Raw genomic sequence first — 13583 nt, 5'->3', positions numbered from 1 at the left:
ATTTACAGAGATGTGCACAGCGCTTTGGGAACCAATGAGGATGTGGAAGCATCCTGGCAGCAACAGAAAGTCATCACTAGTAGTGGGCTCAAAGAAGCAAAGTTAGGCAACTGCAGCTGCAGGGGCGGGATGCTGAAGAGGGGCTCTGGCCTCTGGGAAGGGAGGACAGCCATCGACCCTACTCTGTGGAAAGGGATTGGTGAATAGTATCCCAGTCTCACGGTTCGTATGTCTTCTGATAACCTGCCCATCTTTTCTACTGGCTGAGCCCGGTCAGAAGGCACAGAGCAAGAGAGATCATTAATGCAAGTCTCTAAAGATCAGCCTCCTACTGTATGAAACAAGTGAGAGAAAGGTGGAAACAGTTTGGAGGGACAAATAATAGCCAGCACAGTAGGCCTGCTGAAGTGTAATGACCACAGTGCTGTTGGTGGGAACGTAAACTGGTGCAGCCACTATGGAGAACTGTATGGAGCTTCCTCAAAAGGAAAACAAACAAATAAAAAAACCCTAAAAACAGAACCACCATATACTCTTGCAATCCCACTCCTGGGCATATATCTAGAGAAAATCGTTAATTCAAAAAATACATACACCCCAATGTTCACCGCAGCACTATTTACAACAGCCAAGACACGGGAGCAACGTAAGAGTCCATCGACAGATAAATGAATAAAGAAGATGTGGCACGTGTATACAATGGAATAGCAACTCAGCCCTAAAAAAGATAACGCCGTTTTAATGAAATAATGCCATTTGCAGCAACATGGATGGACCTAGAGATTATCATACTAAGTGAAGTAAGCCAGATAAAGTGTGATATCACTTATAAGTGGAATAAAAAAAAGGTACAAATGAACTTATTTCTGAAACAAAAACTCACAGACATAGAAAACAAACTTACAGTTACTAGGGGAAAGGGCAAGTGTGGGGAGGGATAAATTAGGAAGCTTGGATTAATACACATACAACACTATATATAAAATAATCAACAATGACATATTGCATAGCATGGGGAACTATACTCAATATGTTATAATAGCCTATAAGAGAAAATAATCTGAAAAATACAGCTGAATAGATGTGCTGTACACCTAAAACCAACACAATATTTTAATTCAACTATATTTTAAATATACAGAATAAGAGCCTAAATGAAAGTCCTGACAGTGGAAATAGAAGAAGCATTGGAGGCAGTGTGGAGCCTATATGCCACAGCATTATCTATAATAAAACTATTTTTTAAAACCTCAAAATAAGTAACACAACTTCTCATTTTAAAGTTCATCTGAAAAGATGCAATAAAACTATGAATTTGCTGAAAACTGCAACTCTTCCACCCATCGCTCATCATGATTCTCTAAACTGAACAAATAATGGCAATTATCAGCCCCATCTATACAACACAGATATTTGTCTTTATACTGAATATGCTTTTTTTAGAAATGATAAATGCTCCATTTTAAATTATTTTTTTAATTAATTAATTTATTTTTTATTGGAGGCAAATTATTTTACAATATTATATTGGTTGGTTTTGCCATACATTGACATGAATTTGCCCCGGGTGTACATAAGTTCCCCCTCCTGAACCCCCTTTTTATTTCTTTCTTGTGCAGACTTCATTTCTGACTTTATGTTTTGGCAAGTTGAAGATTTCAGCATTGCTTTCAATTTGACTCAAATGCAAATACATTTTTGTTTCAAATGCAAACAAGTTGCAATTATCTGGTGGTAAATGTTTTCTAGAATGTTTTCTGCAGGACGTAAGAATTTTTCAGGAAAATGTGTCATGCATAAAACCCTTGATGTATGAATTCTCACAGCCCCTGCCTTTCTTTATGAATCTTCTGAGAAGATGACAAAAGACAAAGTAAAATCAGTTGTTCCCGATATGAATATCTAGGGAATATCCAGAGCTTTCTAATAAATTCATTTACAGATGAATATAGGTAAAAATATTTTTATTCTCAGAACTGAGAGAGCGTCACATTCATGAATGTGGGTGAAAACAACAATATATTGCAAAACCATCAATGAAGAACAAAAGTTAAATTGAGGTGTCATCTATATTATTATGTGCTATTGTCCCACCACTGCATATTAAGACTAAATGCAAATATATGCAACCAGTTGTAGATCAGCAAAGAATGTTCACAGCTTCAGTTGAGAAATGCATAAATATTTACCCTCTGTCTTCCTATTCTGTTCACCATCTTTTGGTTCAAATCTCTGTTTTGTTTGCTCAGAAACTGCTCAGGGTCACCCCCTAGGCAGTCAGCCAGTCTGAAAGAACCAAAGTAGCTGTTTCATAGGGCTGTGCTCATTATTATTGTAGCAAAACTCTTTCCTATTCTGTTTCCCTCTGATGCACATCTCAGAAGAATGAAATTGACTCACGGTTGTTCATTTGTGTTCTAGAAATTATTGTTTATGCATACTTGCCTAATATTCAGAATGATCTGAAAAGAATCTTCTCTCTCTTAGAATTTGATGAAGAAGAACATACTTCACCATTCCACTGCCAGGAACAAAATTCAGTCTCCCAGGGCTTTGAGTCCACAACGCATGGACTCTGACTACCAATAAAAGAGATTTTAGGTTTAGAAAAGAAGTTGGAAGGAATTTGGGGTTCTATATTCCTTACCAAAACCAATTTTCAATTCAGTTGAGTTCAGTCTCTTAGTCACGTCCGATGCTTTGCAACCCCATGGACTGCAGTATGCCAGGCCTCCCTGTCCATCACTAACTCCCAGAGCTTACTCAAACTCATGTCCATTGAGTCAGTGATGCCATTCAACCATCTCATCCTCTGTCATCCCCTTCTCCTCCTTCCCTCAATCTTTCCCATCATCAGGGTCTTTTCCAATGAGTCAGTTCTTCGCATCAGGTGAACAAAGTATTGGAGTCTCAGCTTCAGCATCAGTCCTTCCAATGAATATTTAGGGCTGATTTCCTTTAGGATTGCCTGGTTGGATCTCCCTGCAGTCCAAGGGACTCTCAAGAGTCTTCTCCAACACCACAGTTCAAAAGCATCACTTCTTTGGCGCTCAGCTTTCTTTATAGTCTACTTTCACATCCATACATTACTACTGGAAAAACCATAGCTTTGACTCGACAGACTTTTGATGGCAAAGTAATGTCTGCTTTTTAATATGCTGTCTAAATTGGTCATAACTTTTCTTCCAAGGAGCAAGCGTCTTTTAATTTCATGGCTGCAATCACCATCTGCAGTGATTTTGGAGCCCCCAAAATAAAGTTTTTCACTGTTTCCCCATCTATTTGTCATGAAGTGATGGGACCAGATGCCATGATCTTGGTTTTCTGAATGTTGAGTTTTAAGCCAACTTTTTCACTCTCCTCTTTCACTTTCATCAAGAGGCTCTTTAGTTCTTCGCTTTCTGCCATAAGGGTGGTGTCATCCGCCTATCTGAGGACATTGATATTTCTCCCAGAAATTTTGATTCCAGTTTGTGATCCATCCAGTCCAGCATTTCTCATGATGTACTCTGCATAAGCAAGATGACAATATACAGCCTTGATGTACTCCTTTCCCAATTTGCAACCAGTCTGTTGTTCCATGTCCAGTTCTAACTGTTGCTTCTTGACCTGCATACAGATTTCTCAGTAGGCAAGTCAGATGGTCTGGTATTCCCATCTCTAGAAGAATTTTCCACAGTTTGTTGTGATCCACACAGTCAATGGCTTTGGCATAGTCAACAAAGCGGAAGTAGATGTTTTTCTGGAATTCTTGCTTTTTCAATGATCCAGCAGATGTTGGAAATCTGATCTCTGGTGTCTCTGCCTTTTCTAAAACCAGCTTGAACATCTGGAAGTTCATGGTTCATGTACTGTTGAAGCCTTGCTTGGAGAATTTTGAGCATTACTTTGCTAGCGTGCGACATGAGTGAAATTGTGTCATAGTTTGAACATTCTTTGGCATTGCCTTTCTTTGGGATTGGGATGAAAACTGACCTTTTCCAGTCCTGTGGCCACTGCTGAGTTTTCCAAATTTGCTGGCATATTGAGTGCAGCACTTTCACAGCATGATCTTTTAGGATTTTAAGTAGCTTGACTGGAATTCCATCACCTCCACTAGCTTTGTTCATAGTGATGTTTCCTAAGGCCCACTTGACTTCACATTCCAAGATATCTGACTCTAGGTGAGTGATCACACCATCGCAATTATCTGGGTCATGAAGATTTTTTGTATAGTTCTGTGTATTCTTGCCACCTATTCTTAATATCTTCTGCTTCTGTTAGGTTCATACCATTTCTGTCCTTTATTGAGTCCATCTTCACATGAAATGTTCCCTTGGTATCTCTAATTTTCTTGAAGAGATCTCTAGTCTTTCCCATTCTATTGTTTTCCTCTATTTCTTTGCACTTATCACTTAGGAAGGCTTTCTTATCTCTCCTTGCTATTCTTTGGAACTCTGCATTCAAATGGGTATATCTTTCCTTTTCTCCTTTGCCTTTCACTTCTCTTCTTTTCACGGCTATTTGTAAAGCCTCCTCAGACAGCCGTTTTGCCCTTTTTGCATTTCTTTTTCTTGGGGATGGTCTTGATCCCTGCCTCCCATACAGTGTCACAAACCTCTGTCCAGAGTTCTTCAGGCACTCTATCAGATCTAATTCCTTGAATCTATTTGTCACTTCCAATGTACAGTTGTAAGGATTTGATTTAGGTCAAACCTGTATGGTCCAGTGATTTTCCCTACTTTCTTCAAGTGTGAATTTGGGAATAAAGAGTTCATGATCTGAGCCAGTTAGCTCCTGGTCTTGCTGAGTTATAATTATTTGAAGTAGAAATAGGTTACATTTTCTTGGAATATACACTGATTTGTAACTCAAAGGTGAAGTTAATTTGTTTTATGTGGTCTCTTCTCAATATCTCTTTCTCTCTTTTTCCCTTCATCATTGAATTTGGTGGAAACTTAACAACTTTGCCTATTTCTGAATTCTGTCTATGTCTAAACACCAACCTACAACTCTTAATCATTCCCAACCTTCTTGAAAAGGTGATAACAAGGCAGCTTTGACATTTAGTGCAAATTCATCCCCACTGCTGGGAAAACCCCTATGCCTGAGACCTACAGATGGAACATCAATAATCTTCATGTCATGGGTGAAGACTAGCAAAATTAGCACTTGATGCAGGCAGTTCTTCCTGGCCTTCCCAAGTACATTTATGAAAGAAAGCAGATTAGTCTTCCTTGAGTCTTAGCTCTTCAATTTTAATATATACTTTCTCTCTTGAAGACATCATTTATGTTCATGGATTTCATATCAACCACTTGGTGGCTGACTTCTAGCTCTCTCATTAAGTGTCTACAAGGCTAAATTATCTGACCCCATGTTAACTTTCCAGCCTCATCAACTTCCTTTCCCTTCACTCCTGCTTCCGTTGGCCTCAGTAAATAAGTGTTCGTTGATCTGTCATGTCTGACTCTTTGACCCCATGGATTGTAGCCCACCAGGGTCCTCTGTTCATGGAATTCTTTAGGCAAAAAATACCGGAGGGGCTAGCCATTCCCTTCTCCAGGGATCTTCCCAACTCAGAGATCAAACTCAGGTCTCCTGCATTGCAAGCAGATAACTGTCTGAGCCACCAGGGAAGCCCTCCTGTGGTCTTGGCAGAATGGAAATCCTCTGTTCTCCACACTCATGCTCTTTTACACAGCTTAGCTAGTTATTCTAATGAACTTTCATTTCTCTGTTAAGAAAATGCACCCAGTTCAATTGTTTCCTCCCTTTTTTGGAGCCTTTACTCAAGGAAGAATAAATTTTAATTTTTTTACCTCCCAAAGCACTTTATCCTCAAATTCAGCATACTTCATTGAGATTGTACAAGAATTCTCACAGACTAGTTGCTCAGTATTTTTTTTCCCCAGCTTTATCTAACTGACTTAGAACATTGAGTTAGTTTGAGAAGTACAATGTGCTGACTGGATACAGTTATAATCTTGCAAAATGATTGCACTGTGGTGTTAATCAACATCTCCATCATGTCACATAATCACCACTTATTTTTTTGTAGTGAGAACGTTTAGCATCTACTCTCTTAGCAACTGTCAAGTGTATAATACAGTATCATTAACTATAATCACCAGACTGGATATTAAATCCCCAGAGCTTATTCAGCTAATAACTGGGAGTTTGTGCCCTTTGACAAGCATCTCCCCATTTTCCTCAACTCCAGCCCCTGGCAGCCACCAATCCACTCTCAATCTAGGAGTTCAGCTTTTTCAGATTCCACATAAAAATATTATACAGTAATAGTCTTTTTCTGACTTATTTTGCTCAGTATACTGCTCTCAAGGTCGATCTGTGTTGTCCCAAATGGCAGGATTTCCTTCTTTCCCAAGGCTGGATAATGCTGCATTAGACATATCCCATCTTCCTTATCTATGCAACTACTGACGCACATTTAGGTTTTCTCCCTTATCTCCTCTATTGTGAATAATGCTACGATGGATGCATAGATCTCTGCTGTCTTCATTTATTGTACAATTCAATAGCAAGACAAATTTGATTTTAAAAATGGCCAGAGTACTTGAATATTTTTTTTTCCTTTTTTTTTCAAAGGTGGCATACAAATAGCCAACAGGTACAGGGAAAGGTACTCTACATCACTTATCTTCAGAGAAATACAAATTTAAACCACAATGAGATCACCACATGCCTGTTACAATGATCACCATCAAAATGACAAGAAATGCTAATAACAAGAGTTTGCAAAGGTAGGGAGAAAACGGAACCCTTGTATGGTGTTGGTGTCAATGTACATTGGTGCAGAGACTATGGATAACAGTATGAAGGTTCCTCAAAAAATTGAAAATAGAACTACCATATGATCCAGCAATCCCACTTCTGGGTATTTATCCAAAGCTGACGTTTCCTTAATTCAATGAATTGCTTACCTGTTAGTCTCAGCGATGTCTTCTTCATGCTGCCAACCACGATAAGCTCCCGCCCCTCTGACTCACTGAAGCTGAACCTTCCTCTAGTCAGCCTTCGTCACAATGCAACACAACTGCTCACTTACTTGGATCTTCCTCTGATCTCCACTAGACTGCAAACTCCTTGGGGTCACAGTCTCTTCTACTGTCAGAGTCTATCACTGTTTCTTGGGTACAGGGGTCCCCCATTCAGTACTGAATGGAGAGAATGAGCTCAAAGGGCAGCACACTTAGTCCCCAAGGTTTTCAACTTCAGTGACCTTTCTCTCCCGTGATGTCTGAACATGCTTCTCATTTCTGTCACTCAGTTTAACTTGTGGCTATAGCCTGTTCTCTATTTTCTGCTTATTTTTTCTTGTTTGTAAATACTGTCTCTCCACTAAGCTAATTCATTGAGGACCTTGCAACTCACATCTCCCTAATAGGGAAGAATGGATTGCTATAGTGATACGGATTCTTAGGGACTCGGGATTTTCTTTTTATCAGGAATTACCTCTAAAACAATACCACTGGAGGTCAAGTAGAGGCCATAAGACACAATGGGTGTACAGCCATGTGGAACTACATTATGGGGAACATCTGAATATTCAGCAGAGATGGTGAAATACCTTCCCGAAGCAATCATGATGAAGATTTTTATGACACATTAAAAACAAGATCATCATCAATTAATCTGACTGGTATTAGATTGCGTTCATAGTATCTAAGTTTTTCAGAAGTTTTCTCCTGAAACCACAAATTTGGGGGAGTTTTATTTTTCCTTTCAACCAAAACACTGATTACTGTATAACAAGTTTAAATCTGCTGCCTATATAGCCATGAGATTTATATAGCCTAGAGATATCCTCAAGAAAATTAGAGATATTAAGGGAATTTTCATGCAAAGATAGGCTCAATAAAGGACAGAAATGGTATGGACTTAATAGAAGCAGAAGATATTAAGAAGAGGTGACAGAAAAACACAGAAGAACTATACAAAAAAGATCTTCATGACCCAGATAACCATGATGGTATGATCATTCACCTAGAACCAGACATCCTGGAATGTGAAGTCAAGTGGGCCTTAGGAAGCATCGCTGTGAACAAAGCTAGTAGAGGTGATGGAATTCCAGGTGAGTTATTTCAACTCCTAAAAGATGATGCTGTGAAATTGCTGCACTCAGTATGCCAGCAAATTTGGAAAACTCAGTAGTGGCCACAGGACTGGAAAAGGTCAGTCTTCATCCCAATCCCAAAGAAAGGCAATGCCAAAGAATACTCAGACTACTACACAATTTCACTCATCTCACACGCTAACAAAGTAATACTCAGAATTCTCCAAGCAAGGCTTCAACAGTACGTGAACCATGAACTTCTAGATGTTCAAGCTGGTTTTAGAAAAGGCAGAGGAACAAGAGATCAAAATGCCAACATCCATAGGATCATTGAAAAAGCGAGAGAGTTCGAGAAGAACATCTACTTCTGCTTTATTGACTATGCCAAAGCCTTTGACTGTGTGGATCACAACAAACTGTGGAAAATTCTTCTAGAGATGGGAATACCAGACCACCTGACTTGCCTCCTGAGAAATCTGTATGCAGGTCAGGAAGCAACAGTTAGAACTGGACATGGAACAACAGACTGGTTCCAAATCGGGAAAGGAGTACATCAAGGCTGTAAATTGTCATCCTGTTTATGTAACGTATACGCAGAGTACATCATGAGAAATGCTGGACTGGATGAATCACAAGCTGGAATCAAAATTTCTGGGAGAAACATCAATAACCTCAGATATGCAGATGACACCACCCTTATGGCAGAAGGTGAAGAACTAAAGAGCCTCTTGATGAAAGTGAAAGAGGAGATTGAAAAAGTTGGCTTAAAACTCAACATTCAGAAAACCAAGATCATGGGATCCAGTCCCATCACTTCATGGCAAATAGATGGGGAAACAGTAGAAACGGTGAAAAACCTTATTTTGGGGGGTATCCAAAATCACTGCAAATGGTGACTGCAGCCATGAAATTAAAAGATGCTTGCTCCTTAGAAGGAAAGTTATGACCAACCTAGACAATATATTAAAAAGCAGAGACATTACTTTGCCATCAAAGGTCCGTCTAGCCAAAGCTATGGTTTTTCCAGGAGGATGTGAGAGTTGGACTATAAAGAAGGCTGAGCGCTGAAGCCGGCTCCGGCGGTGCAGATGGCGCAACTGACCACACGCAGAAGCATGGCCGAGAGGAGTTACCCCACGTCCAAGGTAAGGTACAGCGGCTGCACTTTGCTGGAGCAGCTGTGAAGAGATATTCCATGACCAAGGTAAGATAAACCCAAATAAGACAGTAGGTATTGCGAGGGGGCATCAGGGGGCAGACACACTGAAATCATGATTACAGAAAACTGGTTGATCTGATCACATGGACCACAGCCCTGTCTAACTCAATGTAACTAAGCCATGCTGTGTGGGGCCACCCAAGACGGACGGGTCATGGTGGAGAGGTCTGACAGAATGTGGTCCACTGGAGAAGGGAATGGCAAACCACTTCAGTATACTTGCCTTGAGAACCCCATGAACAGTATCAAAAGGCAAAATGATAGGATACTGAATGAGGAATTCCCCAGGTCGGTAGGTGCCCAGTATGCTGCTGGAGATCAGTGGAGAAATAACTCCAGAAAAATGAAGGGATGGAGCCAAAGAAAAACAAGTACCCAGTTGTGGATGTGACTGGTGATAGAAGCAACGTCCGATGCTATAAAGAGCAATATTGGATAGGAACCTGGAATGTAAGGTCCATGAATCAAGGCAAATTGGAAGTGGTCAAACAGGAGATGGCAAGAGTGAACATAGACATTCTAGGAATCAGTGAACTAAAATGGACTGGAATGGGTGAATTTAACTCAGATGACCATTATATCTACTACTGTGGACAGGAATCCCTTAGAGAAATGGAGTAGCCATCATTGTTAACAAAAGAGTCCGAAATGCAGTACATGGATGCAATCGTAAAAATGACAGAATGATTTCTGTTGGTTTCCAAGGCAAACCATTCAATATTACAGTTATCCAAGCCTATGCTCCAACTAGTAATTATGAAGAAGCTGAAGTTGAATGGTTCTATGAAGACCTACAAGACCTTTTAGAACTAACACCCAAAAACGATGTCCTTAACATTATAGGCGACTAGAATGCAAAAGTAGGAAGTGAAGAAACACCTGGAGTAACAGGCAAATTTGGCCTTGGAGCACGGAATGAAGCAGGGCAAAGGCTAATAGAGTTTTGCCAAGAGAACGCACTGGTCATAGCAAACACCCTCTTCCAACAACACAAGAGAAGACTCTACACATGGACATCACCAGATGGTCAACACCGAAATCAGATTGATTATATTCTTTGCAACCAAAGTGGAAAAGCTCTATACAGTTAGCAAAAACAAGACCAGGAGCTGACTGTGGCTCAGATCATGAACTCCTTATTGGCAAATTCAGACTGAAATTGAAGAAAGTAGGGAAAACCACTAGACCATTCAGATATGACCTAAATCAAATCCATTATGATTATACAGTGGAAGTAAGAAATAGATTTAAGGGACTAGATTGGATAGATAGAATGCCTGAAGAAATATGGACGGAGGTTTGTGACATTGTACAGGAGACAGGGACCAAGACCATCCCCATGGAAAAGAAATGCAAAAAAGCAGAATGGCTGTATGAGGAGGCTTTACAAATAGCCGTGAAAGGAAGAGAAGTGAAAAGCAAAGGAGAAAAGGAAAGATATAAGCATCTGAATGCAGAATTCCAAAGAATAGCAAGGAGATATAAGAAAGCCTTCCTCAGTGGTCAATGCAAAGAAATAGAGGAAAACAACAGAATAGGAAAAACAAGAGATCTCTTCAGGAAAATTAGAGATATCAAGGGAACATTTCATGCAAAGATGGGCTCGATAAAGGACAGAAATGGTATGGACCTAACAGAAACAGAAAGATATTAAGAGGTGACAAGAATACACAGAGGAACTGTACAAAAAAGATCTTCACGACCAAGATAATCACGATGGTGTGATCACTTACCTGGAGCCAGACATCTTGGAATGTGAAATCAAGTGGGCCTTAGAGAGCATCACTAGGAACAAAGCTAGTGGAGGTGATGGAATTCCAGTGGAGCTATTTCAAGTCTTGAAAGATGATGCTGTGAAAGTGCTGCATTCAATATGCCAGCAAATTTGGAAAACTCAACAGTGGCCACAGACTGGAAAAGGTCAGTCTTCATTCCAATCGCTCAGAAAGGCAATACCAAAGAATGCTCAAACTACCGCACAGTTGCACTCATCTCACACACTAGTAAAGTCATGCTCAAAATTCTCCAAGCCAGGCTTCAGCAATATGTGAACCATGAACTTCCAGGTGTGCAAACAGGTTTTAGAAAAGGCAGAGGCACCAGAGATCAAATTACCCACATCTGCTGGATCATGGAGAAATCAAGAGAGTTCCAGAAGAACATCTATTTCTGCTTCATCGACTATGCCAAAGCCTTTGACTGTGTGGATCACAATAAAATGTGGAACATTCTGAAAGAGATGGGAATCCCAGACCACCTGACCTGCCTCTTGAGAAACCTGTATGCAGGTAAGGAAGCAACAGTTAGGACTGGACATGGAATAACATACTGGTTCCAAATAGGAAAAGGTATACGTCAAGGTTGTATATTGTCACCTTGCTTATTTAACTTATATACAGAGTACATCATGAGGAACGCTGGGCTGGAAGAAGCACAAACTGGAATCAAGATTGCTAGGAGAAATATCAATAACCTCAGATATGCAGATGACACCACCCTTATGGCAGAAAGTGAAGAGGAACTCAAAAGCCTCTTGATGAAAGTGAAAGAGGAGAGTGAAAAGGTTGGCTTGAAGCTCAACATTCAGAAAACAAAGATCATGGACTTTATTTTATTGGGCTCCAAAATCACTGCAGATGCTGATTGCAGCCATGAAATTGAAAGACTCTTACTCCTTGGAAGGAAAGTTATGACCAACCTAGATAGCATATGAAAAAGCAGAGACATTACTTTTCCAACAAAAATCCGTCTAGTCAAGGCTATGGCTTTTCCCGTGGTCATATATGGATGTGAGAGTTGGGACTGTGAAGAAAGCTGATTGCCGAAGAATTGATGCTTTTGAACTGTGGTGTTGGAGAAGACTCTTGAGAGTCCCTTGGACTGCAAGGAGATCCAACCAGTCCATTCTAAAAGAGATCAATCCTGGGTGTTCACTGGAAGGACTGATGCTAAAGCTGAAGCTCCAATACTGTGGCCACCTCATGTGATGAGTTTACTCACTGGAAAAGACTCTGATGCTGGGAGTGATTGGGGGCGGGAGGAGAAGGGGACGACAGAGAATGAGATGGCTGGATGGCATCATTGACTCGATGGACATGAGTTTGAGTAAACTCCGGGAGTTGGTGATGGACAGGGAGGCCTGGCGTGCTGTGATTCATGGGGTTGCAAAGAGTCGGACATGACTGAGTGACTGAACTGAACTTAACTGAGCGCCGAAGAATTGATGCTTTTGAACTGTGGTGTTGGAGAAGACTCTTGAGAGTCCCTTGGACTGCAAGGAGATCCAACTAGTCCATTGTAAAGGAAATCAGTCCTGAATATTCATTGCAAGGACTGATGCTGAAGCTGAGACTCCAATACTTTGGCCACCTGATGCAAAGAACTGACTCATTGGAAAAGACCCTGGTGATGGGAAAGATTGAAGGCAGAAGGAGAAGGAGATGACCTAGGAGGAGATGGTTGGATGGCATCACTGACTCAATGGACATGAGTTTGAGTAAACTCCAGGAGTTGGTGATGGACAGGTAAGCCTGGCATGCTACAGTCCATGGAGTCTCAAAAAGTCAGACATGACTGAGCAACTGAAGTAAACTGAACTGACATAGCCATGAGAAAATTCCTCCATTTTATTGTGGGAAATATACAAGAAGTTTAACCAGAATAATATTTTCTCTTAAATTCTAGTGTTAATGAGAGAATGAAGATCTTTTTTACCTTGATGGATATTTTCAACTGACTTAAAAATATTACTTTTTGCATTAAACAGATACAACTAGACTCATAATTAAATTTTTATAAGTTGCTCTAGTTGGTGGCTATTTAATGACGTAAGGTAATCGATTTCCTTTTTCATTATCATATATATTTATTCAAGTCTTTCATCAAGGGCCACCCCCATTTTTTCATGCTTCCCTTTGTTTTCCAAGGGAAGAAATGAACAAAATATTCCCTAGAGAATAAAAGATCAGAAATCATGAATTACCTGAAAGATATTGGAATCTGTACTTAAAATCATGTTTTTGTAGGAGGAAGGCAAATCTAGAAGTTATTCTACTAACTGGAGCTGGTGTGGAAGTGTTGACAGGCTGTGGAATGTAGTACTGTCTTTTGTTTGTTTGAAGCTGCTACCATTGGAACAATTACCAGCACAATGGAAGGTCAAGTTCAAGAGCCAAAGAAAAAATAACAATCAATTATGTAATGGATTCTTTATGAAGTTATGTATTAAGTTAATGGTTTCCAATTGCACAACTTAAACTAATACTCTGTTTGGATGACACACAGATTGCCCAGGTTTTGTATTTGTAT

Source organism: Moschus berezovskii, chromosome 26 (genome assembly GCF_049115385.1).
Source record: "Moschus berezovskii isolate FMDL1 chromosome 26, NW_MosBer_1.0, whole genome shotgun sequence".
NCBI classification, from domain to species: Eukaryota; Metazoa; Chordata; class Mammalia; order Artiodactyla; family Moschidae; genus Moschus; species Moschus berezovskii.
The sequence above is the reverse complement of the archived record's forward strand: the minus strand, read 5'-3'. Positions refer to the sequence as shown.